The sequence below is a fragment of the Dendrobates tinctorius genome, unplaced genomic scaffold, assembly GCF_039654945.1.
Source record: "Dendrobates tinctorius isolate UK_male_01 unplaced genomic scaffold, ASM3965494v1 ptg000001l, whole genome shotgun sequence".
NCBI lineage: Eukaryota > Metazoa > Chordata > Amphibia > Anura > Dendrobatidae > Dendrobates > Dendrobates tinctorius.
In genome coordinates, this window is record NW_027361669.1 from 5,604,293 (window position 1) to 5,623,574 (window position 19,282).

Here is a 19,282-nt window from a genome sequence, read left to right on the forward strand (position 1 = left end):
TTATTTAAGTTCGCCCCACTGGAGGTGGTGTATCCAGGGTCACGTGTGTCACATGGGTTCGCCTTGCGGTACTCGCTGTGTCCAGACACGCGTGACCATGACAAGCAATAGACGAGAAAGCTGTTCCTTACCGACACCCAAAACTTCAGATGGTCAACTGGTAGCACTAGACTTTCATTGTATAAGGGCTGTTAGATCCTTCAATAGTCCACCAAAATCTAATGTCAGAAATGTCGGCTGGATCCGCTTTTGGAAGAAACATTGATTTATAGACTAACTGTATTCTGGAAAACATAGGAGCATTTGGCTCAGAAAAAGGGGATTTCAGGGTACTATCCGAAACGCTGATTTAAACACATAAGTTTTGCTTTTGTTGTTTGGCCCAATAAAATTCATTTACATCATAAGCGGAGGTTTTTCCTTTTTTTCCTTTGATTTATTGATTGCAGTCTATTGGACTGTAGCCTACTTTAGACTATTATTACACTCATACAGAGCTTTTTTTTTTTTTTTTTTTTTAAATTGTAGCAAGAAAATTTAACGAGACTGTGACCTAAAAGAGGCATATCTACAGAACTAACTGGAAAATTGGTTAATGAGATTGCAGGTTCTTCTTTTCAAGCAAGACTATGACAGTAAGTACTGTATATTTAAAACCAGATGTACAATTTTGTGATATGCAGGGTCGACTCTAAGTTGGGTGACAAATCCCTAGTAGGCCCATTTTCACTATGTGTCTGTGTAGTAAAACTTCATAAACTGCATACACCAAATTACTTAAAAATGTCACTGTATGTCATACGGCAGAGGCGTGTGTTTAACACTAGAGATGAGCACATATGTTCGGAAAATGATCACCGAATCCAAATTTGCCATATTCGCACCGTATTTGTGCTGAATTTATGTTTGACAATCGTTTCTGAACATATTCGCTTATCTGTACTCTCATTGACTCCAATGGTGTTCGGCTATGTTCGGCAAATATTGCAAATACGATACAAATGATTTGGATGAGAATCAGTGTCCAGACATTTTTTTTCTCCACACCTTTTTTATTTTTTTAATCAACATAGCCATATTAAACCGTGCTTTTTGCATGATGAGTTGTAATTTTGAATTGCGCTATTTATTTGGAAAAATTCCGAATGATATGGAATTGAAAAAAATAACAAGCAAAACAACACCTTAGCAATTCTGCCATTGTTTTAGGGTTTCGGTTTTTACTTGTACTTTACACAAAAATGACATTCTCATTTTGTTACATAGATCACAAGTTATGATTATACCAAATTTACACAATTTTTTTATCTATGTTTTGCTACTTATAAAGAAAAAAAGTACAATAAATTGATTTGTTGTCATATTGTGTGATTATGTGAACTTGAATTTTGAAGTATGAGCTGCAGTTTTTACTTTTTGGGTTCATATGACTTTCTGATCTCTTTTTAACTCATTATTAAGGGTAATCAAATTGATAAAGAAACAGTGAATCCGCCGTTTAGATTTTTTCATGATTGATTGACGGCAGCATCTAAGGGATTACACACTTGTAAGCAGTGCTTGCTCTAATCCCAAGCAGTTAAGTGGCGGCTGTGTAATACCCACACTGTATGGAGCAAGTTCAGCTCTTGTGCCATAGGTGTATGGCAGATGCATCTGATTGAAATCCGAGGCGCGTGACCACCCAGGGGTAGTGAGTCCCGAAAAGTGCTTGGATTTGCGGATGCCAACCCTCATATTGGGAAGTATCCAATATATGAAGGCGTCTGCTGTTTATTTCTACAACATACATCTGGTTTCTTTTATCAAACAATGTGGACCTAAATATTTGGCATTTTTACATCTTTATAATGTGTACTCAAATGTTTCACATTCTGCATCGAAAATTTACATATTTCTCAATATAATACAAATTTAATATTTATAAAATTTAAATCTTAGGGTATATGCATTTGGAAATTCAAGTGAAATATGAAGATTTGTACTCATCAGAGAAAGCTAATATCTACAAATTTTAATAATCTATTTAACCCCTTTCTGACATGAGACATACTATCCCGTCCACAGTACCCGGGCCCCTATGACCAGGGACGGGATAGTGTGTCTAAACTATCAGCGGTGCTCCCAGAGGGGGGGCGCCTCTGATCTCGGCTGAGTGTCAGCTGATTATCACTGCTGACACCCGGCACTATGTGTCAGGGGCGGTCACGGACCGCCCCCAGCACGTTAACCCCTGGCACACTGCAATCAAACGTGATTGCAGTGTACCGGGGGATTAGGGAAGCATCGGCAGGGAGGGGGCTCCCTCTGTGCTTCCCTGAGACCCCCTGTGCAGCACGATGTGCTGCGCTGCTCTGGGGGCCTCCTGCAGGGAGGCGGCTTCCTCAGTGCCTGCAGAGAGCAGGCACGAGGGAAGCCTGTGCAGCGCCTGTCAGATCGCTGATCTGACAGAGTGCTGTCCCAACTGTCAGATCAGCGATCAGACACATTATTGTAATGTCCCCCCCCGGACAATAAAATAAAGTAAAAAAAAAAAAAAAAGTAAAAATAATTTATAAAAAATCCCTAAATAAATAAAAAAAAAATATTCCCTAATAAATTAATTTTTTGGAAATAAAAAAACTAACAATAAAAGTACACATATTTAGTATCGCCGCATCCCTATAAAACTGTCCCACTAGTTAACCCCTTTTAGTGAACCCCTTAAAAAATGAAAATAAAAAACAAAGCAAAAAACAATGCTTTATCATCATACCGCGGAACAAAAAGTGTAATAACGCGCAATCAAAAAGACGGCTATAAATAAACATGGTACCGCTGAAAACATCATCTTGTCCCGCAAAAAATGAGCTGCTACACAGTGTCATCAGCAAAAAATAAAAAAGTTATAGCTCGCAGAATAAAGCGATGCAAAAATAATTATTTTTTATATAAAATTGTTTTCATTGCATAAAAGTGCCAAAACATAAAAAAAGACATAAATGAGGTATCACTGTAATCGTACCGACCCGAAGAATAATACCGCTTTAACAATTTTATCACACGTGGAACGGTGTAAACGCACTCCCCAAAAGAAATTAATGAAATGCTGTTTTTTTTTCATTCTGCGTCCCAAAAATCGAAATAAAAAGTGATCAAAAAATGTCATGTGCCCGAAAATGGTATCAATAAAAACGTCAACTCATCCCACAAAAAATAAGACCTCACATGACTTGGTGGGTCAAAATATGGAAAAGTTATAGCTCTCAAAATGTGCTGATGCAAAAACTATTTTTCCAATAAAAAGGGTCTTTTAGCGTATGACAGCTGCCAAACATAAAAACCCGCCATAAATATTAAATCAAACCCCCCGTTATCACCCCCTTAGTTAGGGAAAAATAATTAAAAAAAAAATGTATTTATTTCCATTTTCCCATTCGGGATAGAGTTAGGGCTAGGGTTAGGGTTAAGGGCTAGGGTTAGGGCTGAGATTAGGGTTAGGGGTGTGTTGGGGTAAGGCTTGGAGTTATAATTGGAGGGTTTCCACTGTTTGGGCACATCAGATGCTCTCCAAATGCAACATGGCGCCTGATCTCAATTCCAGCCAATTCTGCATTGAAAAAGTCAAACGGTGCTCCTTCCCTTCCAAGCTCTGCCATGCGCCCAAACAGTGGTTTACCCCCACATATGGGGTATTAGCCTACTCACAACAAATTGCACAACAACTTTTGGGGTCCAATTTCTCCTGTTACCCTTGGCAAAAAAATTGGGGGCAAAAATATCATTTTTGTGGAAAAAAATATGATTTTTTTATTTTTATGGCTCTACGTGATAAACTTCTGTGAATCACTTGGGGGTTGAAAGTGCTCACCACACATCTAGATAAGTTCCTTGAGGGGTCTAGTTTCCAAAATGGGGTCACTTGTGGGGGGTTTCCACAGTTTAGACACATCAGGGGCTCTCCAAATGCAACATGACACCCGTAGACCATTCCATCAAAATCTGCATTCCAAAACGTCACTACTTCCCTTCCGAGCCCTGATGTGTGCTCATACAATAGTTTTCTCCCACATATGGGATATCAGTGTACTTAGGGAAAAATTGACAACAACTTTTGGGGTCTAATTTCTCCTCTTACCCTTGGGAAAATAAAAAAAATTGTGGGCTAAAAGATCATGTTTGTGGAAAAAATATGATTTTTTTTATTTTCACGCCGGGGCGTTATAAACTTCTGTGAAGCCCTTGGGGGTTCAAAGTGCTCACCACACATCTAGATAAGTTCCTTGGGGGGTCTAGTTTCCAAAATGGTGTCAGTTGTGAGGGGTTTCCACTGTTTTGGCACATCAGAGGCTTTCCAAACGCTACATGGCGTCTGATCTCAATTCCAGCCAAAAAAGTCAAATGGCACTGCCAAAAAACCCCCCAAAAAACAGACATCTGCTTTAGATGGTTTAGTGAATCCTGCATTGAGCAGGGGGTTGGACATGATGACCCTTTAGGTCCCTTCTAACTCTAACATTCTAGGATTCTATGATTTATAAAACTGGGCATGGTGGCTAGCATCTGAAAGTTAAGTTAACTAATCTGGTTCTTATTCAATGTCACATGCTGCGCTTACATTTAAACTGTAATGTATTTAGATATAGTTCAGATGAAAGTTTGATGCGTGGCCGGATGTTTTGTTTTACACACTTTAACCCCTTTACCCCCAAGGGTGGTTTGCACGTTCATGACCGGGCCAATTTTTACAATTCTGACCACTGTCCCTTTATGAGGTAATAACTCTGGAACGCTTCCTTGGATCCCGGTGATTCTGACATCTAGATAAGGAACTTATCTAGATGTGCGGTGAGAATTTTGAACCCCCCCCCAAAAAAAATATTTTTTTACAGCAGAGTATTTTTTCACGTTTGTTGTATTGTGTTTCTCTGTGTTTTAGCTTTATTTTTGCAAGCTAAACATTCCCAGATCCTTCAATCGTTCCTCGTAGGACATACTTTGCAGTCCTCTCACCATCCTTGTACCTCTTCTCTGAACTTGTTCCAGTTTCTCAATGTCTTTTTAGAATGTGGTGCCCATAACTGAACACATGAGGCCTGACCAAGGAGGAGTAGAGGGGGATGATTACTTCATGTTATCTAGACTCTATGCTTCTCTTAATACATCATAGAACTGTTTGCTTTTTTTGCTGCTGCATCACACTGACTCATGTGCAGTCTGTGATCTATTAGTACATATACCCAAGTCTTTCACACATGCTGTTGCTTAGCTCTGATTCCTCCCATTCTTTAGATGTAATTTTCGTTTTTCTTGCCCAGATGTAAAATCTTGCATTTCCCCCTGTTAAATACCATTCTATTAGTCGCTACCCATTCATTGTTCAAGCTTATCTAGATTCTTCTGAATCCTTTCTCTGCCTTCTCTAGTGTTTGTTATCCCCCCTAGCTTTAAATCGTCTATTGATTAATAAATGTAATACATGTAATGAATTTTAATATTTCTTGACAAGTGCAGGATCTTCCGGATTTCCTTAGTTTACTTCAATGTTAACTATAGCTGAAGTGCTTTTGTTTCCTCTCCTTCATCTCATATTGCAAGTGTAGAGCTTTTAAAATTAAAAGTACTAGCGAAAATTGTGATATACGTTATCTGAGAATTGTAATTCTTCTTCTCCATTTATGAAATATTCATTCCCTTTCCCCGCCTTCTGAACTCACAATTCACTCTGAAAAACCAGCCTAAGGCTAGTTTCACACTTGCTTTTTTTTGCAGCGCGTTTTTCCCGCAAAAAAACGCATTAAAAAAACGCATACAAATGCATACAAACGCTGCGTTTTTTTCAAGCATTTTTATGCGCATGCAGGAAAAAAACGCAGCGTTTTTGCACGTTTGTATGCGTTTTTTGTGCGTCTGCGTTTTTTTACAGATTTTGGAAAAACCCCACAAAAATGAAAAAACAACCATTCAACAACACACAAGACCAATGGGACTTCATTGTGGGTGTGGTATGTTAATATATAGACCCTGTCTACAGTATTCTTCACATTTGCTTGATTCTTCTCGTGACCATGGATCTGCGCTGGAAGAGTTTTCACTTCAACTTGGATTTGGACATCGCGATGGCTCAGGCGTATGCAGTTGCTTGCCATGAACAAAGGAAGAGAGAGAGGCAGCGAAGACGGCGGCGTATGTGGATACATCCGATTGTTGAACTCCGGGAGAGCCGTGGGGCATACCACACCCTCTACAGCGAGCTACAGGCAAACCCGGAGAAATTTACAGATTATATCAGGATGTCCCACGAAAGTTTCATGGATTTGCTTGCTCGTGTCCAACAATCCATCCGGAGACAGGACACACAGCTCCGTCGTGCGATTCCTCCTGAGGAACGGCTACTGGTGACATTACGGTATGTTTTAAAAACCAAGGGGTGCGGTCTGATGGTTTTTTTTTAAATTTAGTATTCAAAACCGTGGGTAATTAGTTTTCGTGAATGTACTAATATTTTATTTTATAGTTTTTTAAAATAATATACATAAATATTAATTTTACTTCTTTGTCTGTTCACAGATTCCTGGCGACTGGAGAAACCCTATCTTCACTACACTTCCAGTACCGTATTGGAATCTCTACCTTGTCTGGAATTGTTGCTGACACCTGCCGGGCTCTCTGGAATGTTCTTTGCCCAGAATTTATGCCCCTGCCCACCGCTGAAAAGTGGATGGAAATTGCTGACAAATTCTGGACAGTATGCAATTTTCCCAACTGTTTGGGAGCTGTTGATGGTAAACACATACGGATCATCAAACCCCAAAGAACGGGATCTGAGTACTATAATTACAAAAAGTACTTTTCAATAGTACTCATTGCGATTGCGGATGCCGGATGTATGTTTGTAGCAGTGGACATTGGAGCATTTGGCCGTGGTAATGACTCACAGGCTTTTAAAAACTCAGACATGGGCCGGAGGTTGTATGGCAACCAATTTAATTTCCCTATGCCACGGCCTCTTCCTCACACCGAAGCTCCGCCACTGCCCTTTGTAATGGTTGGCGATGAGGCTTTTCAAATGTGCGGAAACTTACTGAAACCCTACTCCAGCCGGGACTTGGACCACACCAAAAAAATATTTAATTACAGGCTGACCAGGGCCAGAAGAACTGTCGAGTGTGCTTTTGGGATTCTTGTTTCCAGATGGCGAATTCTGGGCACGGCCATTAATCTTAAACTTGAAACAGTCGATGAGGTGGTGAAGGCCTGTGTGGTTCTACATAACTTTGTGATGGCTAAAGAGCACCCGACCTTTGAACTGGACGATGATGCTCCTAACCCATTGCCTGAATTCACTCAGCACACTCTCAGGTCATCCGTTGAAGTTGGCCAAATGAGGGACCAATTTGCGGCCTACTTTATTTCTGATGTAGGACGGGTGCACTGGCAAGATGAAATGGTGTAATGTTTGTTTGTTTATGGTAATAAAAAACCTTATTTGATACTATTACTGAGTGCACTATATTTTTGAAACTCCAATTTAATAAAAAACTTCCCATGTATAACTGAATTTTTTGATGTTCACACACCTGGGCAGGTAAATACACATATGAGTTAAAATGCAGCATTGCTAGTCTGCGTGAAATATATTGGAACGAGCAAAGCTGCAGGCCATGAATCAGGAAACCATTTTTTTTCCAAGAGAAAATTGTGCAACTAGTTGAAAACAAAGTATGTGATTTTCTCAAAACACAACCCTCAAAACCCAACCCCAATGAAAGTCCATGGGGAATACAAGTCAGCATTGAGTGGATGAATGTAATCTGCTCCATTCCAACTTACAAGTTATTACACTAGGCCTTTGAATGACTATACTAGGCCGTGGTATTTCAAATATGAGTATAGTAGGCCTTGGGCCTACTAGTATAGTCATATGTGAAATACCACGGCCTAGTATAGTCATACCAAGGCCTACTGTAATAACTCGATTTTTAACAACTAGCATCTTGTTTCACAAAAAACAAACTGGTGAAACTAGAAAGAAACTTATTTTTAAGACAAGTTTCAACAGTTTGTTTTTCATGAAACCAGATCCAAGTTGGTAAAACTCGAGTTATTACACTAGGCCTTGGTATGACTATACTAGTCCGTGTTATTTCACATATGACTATACTAGGCCTTGGGTTGGTTTTTAACATGTATTTACCCATCAGTGTGTGTGAGCGGCGCAAACAACATTAATGAAACTTAGTAATGGTGAACCACAAATGTAAATTTATTTTTTATCACAAAAATAAACCAAAAAATTATTTTTTCCGGCGTTTGGGGGCAGATGGTTTCAATTTGGGGGTGTGCAGGGAATATGCAACACTTGCTGTTGAAGACGGTGTTTGAGGGGAAGGGGCAACAAAACTTGTGGGGGAAGGTAGTCCAGTTAAGGGAATCAAACTAGGAACACTTGGAGGAGAGGAAATCTGTTCAGGTACATTAGTTGTAATGGCATGTCGCCGTAGGCTTGTGTGCCTGGACCGACTTTGGCCCAATGCCCGCCTTGATGGATTTCGCCTTGAAGTAGGGGCAAATATTGAGTGTAGGTCCCCCGTCTGCAGGTGTGGCTGCTGCTGCTGCTGAGGTGGCGGCTGCTGCTGCTGAGGTGGCTGCTGCTGAGGTGGTTGCGGCTGCTGCTGAGGTGGTTGCAGCTGCTGCTGAGGTGGTTGCAGCTGCTGCTGAGGTGGTTGCAGCTGCTGCTGAGGTGGTTGCAGCTGCTGCTGAGGTGGCTGCAGCTGCTGCTGCTGAGGTGGCTGCTGCTGCTGCTGAGGTGGCTGCTGCTCTTCGTTGTCAGTGCTCGTCCTTGCAGGAGGACTGGTGGCGGCAGTGATGGTCCAGGTTTGCAGAGTGGTGGTGGCAGGGCTACTACACGTTGTTGTAGCGGCAGGGATGTTCCATGTTTGCCTAGTGGTGGCTGAGCTCCACGCATGCATGGGAGTGGCGGTGGTGCTCCAGACAGGAGCAGCGCTTGCCATGGTGGTGTCGGTGAAGTGACCAGCTGCACTCAGACTTGTGGTGGTGTAACGGTGGGTGTCCTGGCTTTGAATAGAGGTGTCCGTGCAGTGGTATGCAGCACAAGTCGGTAGTGAGGTGAAGCGAGTCAATGGTGGCACAGGTGGAAAGGACACCACTGACAGCTGACCGTACCGATTATGCTGCATAGCCTGCAAGAAAGCATTGTTGCAGGTCTGCAGCACATTCAGCTGTTGATCAGGACTAAGGTGTTCCGCCATGCCCTTTTCAATCTTACTAAAAAAATGGTGTGCTGGTCTGTTGAGGTCGGCCTCCAGACGGTCAAGGCGCTGTTCTACAGAATTGAAGCGGTGTTCAAAGTGGTTAAAACCACGTTCCATGAGTGCAAAACTGCTTTCAACTCTGTCGGACAGTGACTTGAGGCTGGAATTAAATGTCTCGCTCAAATGCATAAACTCGGGCAAGACATTCCTGTCCAAGGCCCTCTGCCGCTGGCGGGTAGTGCACGCATAACCAGTGGCAGAGACCTGGGACAGGGGAACACCTGATGGCCCAGCTTCCTGGTCACCAGCTGTGTGTGTGGTTGACCTGCAAGGTGCTTCCTGGCTGTCGGATGGCTGGGACGGGTCAGAGGACGTCCGAGGAAGGACCGCTCCAGGGCCAGGTTGCAGGGTGCTGCTCCAGGTGCTGTTGAAGAAAGGAAAATCATTACTACCATGCCTTTACAAGAAGCATCAGCTGTGGATTAGAAAAACACAGATTAATAAAAATAAAAACCCAAAATTTATAATACTTACGATCTCGTGGCAAGGACCGGTCTTAGGAACTGCAACGCGTTATAGTGACTGTATCTAGTTCTGGTCCTTGACGCAGATCCACTGCGAACCTGGCCCTCAGCACGAACATCACTGTTGAAGCGGTCCTTGATCGAACGCCAACGTGTTCGGACTTTGTCCACTGTTGATAAAAAAAAAAAACAGTGCCGTCAAGGACAACAGTCACTGCGGCACAATGTAGCAATACAATACTCAAAGCAGTCACTGTAGACCACGATGACACTGTTGGGTTTCCTGCTAGAATACACCTAGCACGAAACCCAACAGTGCCGTCAAGGACAACAGTCACTGCGGCACAATGTAGCAATACAATACTCAAAGCAGTCACTGTAGACCCCGATGACACTGTTGGGTTTCCTGCTAGAATACACCTAGCACGAAACCCAACAGTGCCGTCAAGGACAACAGTCACTGCGGCACAATGTAGCAATACAATACTCAAAGCAGTCACTGTAGACCCCGATGACACTGTTGGGTTTCCTGCTAGAATACACCTAGCACGAAACCCAACAGTGCCGTCAAGGACAACAGTCACTGCGGCACAATGTAGCAATACAATACTCAAAGCAGTCACTGTAGACCACGATGACACTGTTGGGTTTCCTGCTAGAATACACCTAGCACGAAACCCAACAGTGCCGTCAAGGACAACAGTCACTGCGGCACAATGTAGCAATACAATACTCAAAGCAGTCACTGTAGACCCCGATGACACTGTTGGGTTTCCTGCTAGAATACACCTAGCACGAAACCCAACAGTGCCGTCAAGGACAACAGTCACTGCGGCACAATGTAGCAATACAATACTCAAAGCAGTCACTGTAGACCCCGATGACACTGTTGGGTTTCCTGCTAGAATACACCTAGCACGAAACCCAACAGTGCCGTCAAGGACAACAGTCACTGCGGCACAATGTAGCAATACAATACTCAAAGCAGTCACTGTAGACACCGATGACACTGTTGGGTTTCCTGCTAGAATACACCTAGCACGAAACCCAACAGTGCCGTCAAGGACAACAGTCACTGCGGCACAATACAGAGCAGGGAAATACTCACTAAACGCCTTTTTGGAGGATGCTGTGGCGCTGTCCCAGCCATCCATCAACGCTGCGGCCACCTCATTCTATAGCCGCCGGGTCACCACAATGTCCTTGTGCAGCCGGTCACGGCTGTCCCACAACGGCGAACGCTCCTGGACCAGGCTGATGAGCTGCTCATTATCCAGGTACACGTCTTCATCTCGTTGTGGAACCTAGACAAAACACATTCATTAGAATAATCCAATTTAAATTGAATAAAAAGTTACAAAAAAAGAGACATAAAAAAAGAGTAAAAATAGAAGATAAAAAATAAAGAACATTACAAATCATTTGATACTTACATTCCGTATCACCACCGGGACTTGGCTTCGCTGCTCCTGCTCTTCGCCCTCACTAGTCCCGTCCACAGAAGAGGATGATGACGATGTCTTAAAAAAGTTGAAAAAAACGTAAGAGATTTGGAGAAGCAGCAGATATACTTACCAGATGCACAAAAATAATCACCTCACGGTCTGCTTGCGCCAATTCCTGCCGCGATGGGGAATACTCTGATTCTGAAGACATACTGCATGTAAAAATAATAAAAATCATTAGTACATACATAATTTAAAAGGACAGGCATATAATGTAATATACTCACATTCTTCGCTGATATAATGGGTTCTTGGTTGAATGTCTGCTCTTCAATCTGTCAGTGTAGTAGTGGCAGAGTTTTGGCAGGCACCTCCTTTATATAGACTTTTTTTTTTTGACTTTAGAAGATTATAACTAGGACAACAAGTGGACACCACCAAAAAAACGCAGCGCTAAAAAAACGCATACCTGCGCATGCCAGTGCGCACGTATGCGCATCCATAGGCTATAATGGCCATTTTTAGCGCAAAATGTGCGCATACGTGCGCATGCGCTTTTTTCAAGGGCCAAAAAATGCAACATGCTGCGTCTGGAAAATACCAACGCACACCCCAAAAAAACGCAGCGCATGAAAATCGCATACATGCGCTTACCAGCGCGCAGGTATGCGCACCCATGTTAAATATAGGGGAAAAAACGCATGCGCAGGTATGCGTTTTTTCCAGCGCTAAAAAACGCAAATGTGAAACCAGCCTAAAGGGGGCTTTACACATAGCGATATCGCTAGCAATATCGCTAAAGCGTCACCGATTATGTGACGCAGCAGCGATATTGCTAGCGATATCGCTACATGTGATACTTACCTCCGACCGGCTCCCCCACTGCATCGCTAGTGAGATCTGCCCATTTGGCAGCTCACTAGCGACCATTTAACAATGCACCAGCGATCCTGACCGGGTCATATCGTGGTCAGGATCGCTGGTGCATCGCTAAATGTAAAGGGGCCTTTAGTCTGTGTTTCCCAATGCAAGTCAGACTACCAGCTCAGTGAGGTGTCAGATCATAGCTGTTATTACATTCTGTGGACAAGGGAAGGGGGGGATGAGGAAACAGGCAGACAGACACAGAAAGATTGTGCTGATCTTTTTAACAAGTCTTTTCAGCTCACCACAGAGCTAGTGTTGTATCTACAAAGTTTAGCTGTATAATGACCTCTGTATTGCCTGCTAAATAAGGAATGAAGAGCAGGAATAACTCTCGTTGTGCTGTGTATGGGAGACATCATAGGCGCTCAGAGTCAATTGCAAATTCAGAGATAGAGCCTACAGGGTGGGAAATTGCAGGATATAAGATATTTACTGGCCAGAAATGGTGATTTTCCTCATGTCCACATGTGACATTTTATTCTGAAAAGCTATTTTAAAGCATAGTTTCCCTTTAATTAGTAATACAGATGAAAGGGCATGGATTTCAGCACACCAGATGGTATCTACCGTAGTAGAATCGAATGTAATTAGTTTTGCACTTATCAACAGAACAGAGCACTTTCACACCTATTAGGGTATGTTTCCACGGGACGGAATACTTCAGTATTTGCTGCGGATTGGACGCTGCGTACAGCCGCAGAGTCCAATCCGCAGCGTACAGATGTTACAGCATAGTGGAGGGGATTATTTGAAATCCCGTCTTCACTATGCGTGCATGGCCACATCCGGCGGCCCTACGTAACCGGACATGCGGCACGTCTTTATAGACCGCAGCATGTTTATTTATCTTGCGGTGATGCTCCGTATCCGCATGATAAATAACCCAGTCTATGAATACGATGCAGTGATTCTACATGTGTTCAATGAACACATCCGGAATCACTGTGCGTACAACAGGGGCGGCGCTTTGGGTGGAGCAGGGTATCCGCTGAGTCACAAGCGCAGGGATTACACCCCGTGGAAACATAGCCTTAGAATTAAGCAGCAGTGCACATGTCCTTCCACTCCATTAATTCTCTACTTGACTGCCAAGCACAGTACTTAGGTTTTTCCAGCAGCTGCACGGAGAATGAGTGTAGCAACAGTAGAGAATGTGCTCAACCTCTGCATCTTAATAAGAATAAAATTGCCCTGTTCTAGTGATCAGTGGGAGTCACCAGTGTTCGGTCCCCCACAGATCTATACGTTTTTAATTAACCAGTGGATTTGTACAACGTTTATCCGTAACATAGCCATATGAATCAGAACTTAAAGGGGTGTTCTCAAGTTTGTAAATTGCTTTAATTAGTTAAATACCATAAAAATAAGCAAGTTTGCAATTGACTTGCTTTTTCTACCTGCTGTCGGTTTCTTGCAATGAAAGCCCTTTTTTTTTTTTTATAGTGCAGAGCTGGTTTCCATTCCTATACAAATAAAAGGAGAAAACAAACCAAATACACCAGTCTAAAGTAAGCAAAAATTATAACTTTATTAATTATATAAGGATAAAAGTTTGGACGGGGTGGGAGAAATAGCCAGATTAAAAAATGGATGTGATATTTAGGAACAGTTACATATTTTAAATTAAATACATTTGCTTCAAATTATGATGGTAAAAATATAGGTGCAATTTCAAAGATATAGAAAAATAAAGAAAAAAGGTCAGCTCACCCCTTAGACGTCCAGGAACCAGAGCGTGGAAAGTCTGTAGTGCAGCAGGATTAGTAAACGATCAAAGAGGTATTCCAGCTCTTTAGTTCCTTAAAATCTGTTATTTATTGAAGCAATTCTTTAACAGCATAATAGCATACAGCATAAATATCACCAGCCCTTCCAGGGATCAATAAGCAGATGTGTTTCGACATCTTGCGGCTCTCAGTCATTGCTTTCTATGAGTAATGAATAAGAGCCGCAAGGCTCGAATCGCGTCTGCTTATTGATCCCTGGAAGTGCTGGTGATATTTATGCTGCATGCTATTATGCTGTTTTTAAAGAATTGCTTCAATAAATTACAGACTTTAAAGGCCCCGTCACACACAGGGAGATCGCTGATTTTGTTACGCCACAGCGATCTCGCCAGCGACATCGCTGTGTGTGACATGCCAGGTATCGCTGATCGCGCTCGAACATCCTGGGCCGTTTTTTGATCGTTGGTCTCCCACTGGCCAGCGCGCATCGCTGTGTATGGCAGCAAGAGACCAGCGATCAGCGACGCTGGGATCTGGTTTACAGGGTAAACAGCGGGTATCAAAGAGCCGCGCGGCTCTTAGATACCCGCTGTTTACATTGGAAACCAGCTTGCTCGCTCGTCCTGATCGCTGGAGGGGCTATGTGACAGCTCACCAGTGATGAGCTAACTATGTCCCTGTTGCACCTGGTCCAGAAATGGCTGAAGCCAGAGTCGTCTTCCCCTGCACAGATGGTAGAGCGAGTGGTGATGGATCGGTTTGTGCGTTGCTCAGGGTGATCCCCAGAATGCCGATGAACAGGTCGGACTGGTCGAGAGATACCAGGGGATGGAAGGCTCCTTAGGGAAGCAGCCCATTCTGTATTGGGGGTCCCAACAGGGGGCGGAGTCCCAAAAAGGGGTGGGGCATCTAAGGTCAAAAGGGGCAGAGGAGGCGGTGCCCAAGGTCCCCACGGGTGATATTATTTGCTGGAAGTGCCACGGGCCAGGACATATAGCTGCCCATTGTTCCCAGACCGCCGAACAGATGGACTGCAGCATGGGATGCCGTAGTTCATACTACGCATATCCAGTTTGCAGTGTGAACTCTCCACCTAACGAGGGGCCACAAGCGTGTCCCGTGAAGGTGAACGGTCGAGCAGTAATAGCGCTGCTAGACTCCGGGAGCTTGGTGACTCTTGTACGGGCCACTTTTCCTCTTGACCTACTCCCGGGTAAAAAGGTCGGAGTTCGGTGCATACATGGCGATGCAAAAGAGTACCCTATGGCCAGGGTGAACAATGAAACGGAGCATAGCACCGAGTCCCATGAAGTTGGCGTCATTCGGGACTTGTAGCATCCTATAATTATAGGCCGGGATTTCTGTCTGTTTTGGGAGCTGTGGGGGAAGGGTTCTGAGTTTTCTAGCAAGAGCAGGGAACCAATGCACCCTAATAAGGTATCGCCACCACCATAGGCGGATGTGTTCCCTTTTTGTGTCCTTGTGGGGGATGAGGATGAAGGGTCCCCTGTATCTGACATTCCAGAGTTGGGGGTGGCCGGTGAGAATTTTGGGACTGCCCAACATAGGGACCCGATGCTGAGGGAAGCCTTCAAAAATGTCACCGTCATTAATGGGGTTGCACAAGAGCCGGGAGCAGACAAAAGGTTTCCCTATTTTATGATGAGTGGGGAGTTGTTATACCTGTTATACCGGGTCACGAAATTAAGGGAGGAGTGGGTGGAGCAGTTAATAATACCAGGCCCCTATAGATGGAAAGTGTTGGACATGGCCCATTCACACATCTTGGGGGACACCTGGGGGTGGAAAAAACAAAGGAACAGGTTGTACAGAGGTTCTATTGGCCTGGGTGTCACCGGGAAATAGCAAACTATTGCAGGTCCTGCCCGACATGTCAGTTAACTGCCCCCACATCTCATTTCCGGAAGCCCCTTGTGCCATTGCCCATTATTGAGGTGCCACTTGAGAGAATTGCCATGGACTTGGTCAGTCCCTTAGTTAAATCAGCCCGGGGCCATCAGTATATATTAGTTATCCTGGACTATGCCACCAGCTATCCTGAAGCAATTCCCCTGAGAAATTCCTCCACGAAGAGTATAGCCCGTGAGTTGGTCCATGTGTTTTCCCGAAGGAGATCCTGACCGACCAGGGGACACCTTTTATAAGCAAGGTGATGAGGGAGTTGTGCAGGGTCCTGCAAATCTCCCAATTGAGGACTTCAGTATACCATCCGCAGTCAGATGGCCATGTTGAGAGGTTTAACAAGACACTGAAGAGCATGCTAAGAAAAGCCATAGAGAAAGACGGTAGAGACTGGGATTGTCTCTTACCGTATCTGCTGTTTTCTATCTGTGAAGTTCCTCAGGCCTCCACGGGGTTCTCGCCCTTCGAGCTTCTGTACGGCCGACATCCGCGAGGTATCCTAGATATAGTCAATGAAACCTGGGAAGCTGAAGTCACGCCCCGCAGAAGCGTCGTTGAGTATGTGGCACTGATGCAGCAGAGGGTTGCAAAGGTGATGCCCATTGTTAAAGAACATCTCCGCCAGGCACAAGAGGCTCAGGCCAGGGTCTACAACCGGTCAGCAAGAGTGAGGCAGTTCAATCCGGGAGACCGAGTTCTCGTGCTAATTCCGACGGTGGAGAGTAAGTTCTTGGCCAAGTGGCAAGGGCCGTATGAGGTGGTGGAGAAGCTTGGAGATGTAAACTACAAGATCCACCAACCCGGAAGACAGAAACCATACCAGGTTTACCATGTCAACCTCATCAAGCCATGGCAAGATAGAGAGCTAGCGGTAACTCCGTGCTTGCTGGGTAACCTAGAAGGGGAGGTTGGAGCGGTTACCATAGCGGAGACGCTATCGAAGGCCCAGAAGCAACAGTGCCGGGAATTACTCCAGAGAAACAGGGACCTGTTTTCAGAGTTGCCGGGGTGCACAAAGGTTGTGGAGCAAGAAGTTTTGACCGAGCCACATGTGAGGGGGAACGCGAAGCCTTATCGAATTCCTGAGGCCCGTCGACAAGTAATCTCCAAGGAGGTGCAGCGTATGTTGAAGCTCGGGGTCATTGAGAAAACCAAGAGCGGCTGGTCGAGCCCGATTGTCCTGGTCCGAAAACCTGATGGTGAATGGAGGTTCTGCAATGATTACCGGAAGCTGAATGAGGTCTCCAAGTTTGACGCTTATCCCATGCCACGCGTTGATGAGCTCACCGAGAGACTTGGACCTGCAGGTACATAACCACTTTGGATCTGACAAAGGGATATTGGCAGATCCCCATGGCACAGGAAGCCAAGGAGAAGACGGCATTTTCTACACCAGACAAGTGCTTCCAGTATGTCCGGATGCCGTTTGGCCTGCAGGGAGCTCCGGCAACATTCCAGAGAGCTATGGACAGAATCCTTGCACCCCATAAGCTATACGCTGCCGCGTACCTGGATGATATCGTCATCTTTACCCCGGACTGGGAGTCTCACTTGGAAAAGGTCCAAGCAGTGTTTGATGCTATAAGGGAGGTGGGGTTTACAATAAACCCGAAGAAGTATGCCTTTGGTAAAGAAGAAGCCAAGTACCTCAGATATGTAGTGGGGCGTGGCGAGATCAAACCCCAAATTAATAAAGTGGAGGCAATTTAAACATGGCCAAGACCTCTCTCCAAAAAGCAAGTTACATCCTTTCTGGGGATTGTGGGGTATTACAGGAGGTTCATCCCAAACTTCGCCATGATGGCGGCACCTCTAACTGATCTGCTGAAGGGAACAAAATCCGTAATGGTCAGATGGTCCGAAGAGGCGAAGTCAGTCTTCCAAGAAATGAAAAGGGCTCTATGTAAGCAGCCCGTTCTGGTGGCTCCAGACTTTAAAAAAGAGTTCGTCCTTCAAACAGACGCCTCAGATGTCGGGGCAGGTGCAGTCCTCTCCCATTAGATACATGGGGAGGAGCATCCTGTCCTCTACCTGAGTAGGAAACTATCCTCATGCGAAAAGAATTACTCTGTCGTAGAGAAGGAGTATTTGGCCTTAAAGTGGGCGGTGGATACGTTACGGTACTATCTGGTGGGACGTAAGTTTAGGTTAATATCCGACCATGCCCCACTCAGATGGATGAGGGAAACAAAGGGTAAGAATGCTAGAGTCACCCGCTGGTTCTTAGCCCTGCAAGACTTCAGCTTCCATGTAGAGCATAGGGCCGGGAAGCTACATGGGAATGCCGATGCCCTCTCAAGAATCCCTTGCCTGATAGGTGAAAGTGCCAAGCCCCACGGCTTTAGGCAGATGGGGGAGGTATGTGGCATGGCTAAGGGTTGTATAATCGATGGGAGATATGTGTCTCAGAGATGGCTTGTCTCCATAATGTAAAATAGATATTGCTCTATTATTAATGTTTTGCAAGGACCTGTGGTGAGTTCACAGTCACGTGACCAGTCAGCTGCTGGGCTCGTGGGTGTGGCTACACTCTTATAATGTGTAAAAAAAAAAAAAAATACAAAACTATAAAAAACTAGAGTCTGAACTAAAAAAATAAACTAATGTGTATGCACAATGTAAGTGCTTATTAACACATGACCATTAACCAGAGAAAACAAAAAACACAAATATCCTAAACTAAAAAGTAAAAAATAAACTGCAAATAATGCATAAAAGGTAATAATAATAATAAGGGTATTTAGTAAACAATTTTGATCAAAATAATGTACAAGCCATCCCGCCACGTCACGGCAACCCTTGTGGGACAGTCCTACTTTAGTATTTAAAACCTTTTCACTTGCCAAGTGACGTGAATGTGAACAAGGATCGATCGACTGAACCACTAGTAAAAGCTTAGGCCAGACAGGATGGTTTTCCCCAGCTCTGAAAGAGGGCGGTCACACCCATATATGCACAGAATGCACAATGAAATTAATAAAAAACTGGAGTCTGAACTGAAAAAGTAAATTAATGTGTATGCACAATGATAATGTGGCCTGCTCCTGAACCAGCCAGTTGTATGTGGGGAGGACTACACCTCCCAGCATGTGCTGAGACTCTTGATCCGAGTCTGAAGCCACGGACGTTTATGTTTTTTTTTTTTGCCTAAGCTAGAGGCTATTTTTGGTGATACGCTGATTTATGGATTATGACACAAATAAACCACATGAACTTTGGAAGAACCTGTCTCATGATTGTCTCCCGCTGCACCTGAGCGAGTCGAATCCCTACAGTATGTGCAAAATAGTCAGGTAGGAGAATCATCAGTAAAAAAGCCGAAGTCAGAATCATGAATATCCACTAAGACATAGCTGAGAAACACTTCAAAATACAATAGCTATTTAGGTTATAACTGACAGTGGGAATTAATGTCAGTGACACACACATGCACAAGTTCTGTGCAATTGCCTTTTTTTACTATTTCTCCTTTTGCTGATACT

The 19,282-nt window shown here is 44.1% G+C and overlaps 1 long non-coding RNA gene across 1 annotated transcript in view; it reads left to right on the forward strand.

Moving 5' to 3' along the window:
* Positions 1 to 527: 527 nt before the first annotated feature.
* LOC141091738 (uncharacterized) overlaps positions 528 to 19,282 on the forward strand; it is a 42,200-nt gene continuing 23,445 nt past the window's right edge. Inside the window, exon 1 of the long non-coding RNA XR_012233101.1 lies at positions 528 to 635. This is a non-coding gene — a long non-coding RNA (uncharacterized lncRNA). The remainder of the gene's footprint in view (positions 636 to 19,282) is intronic.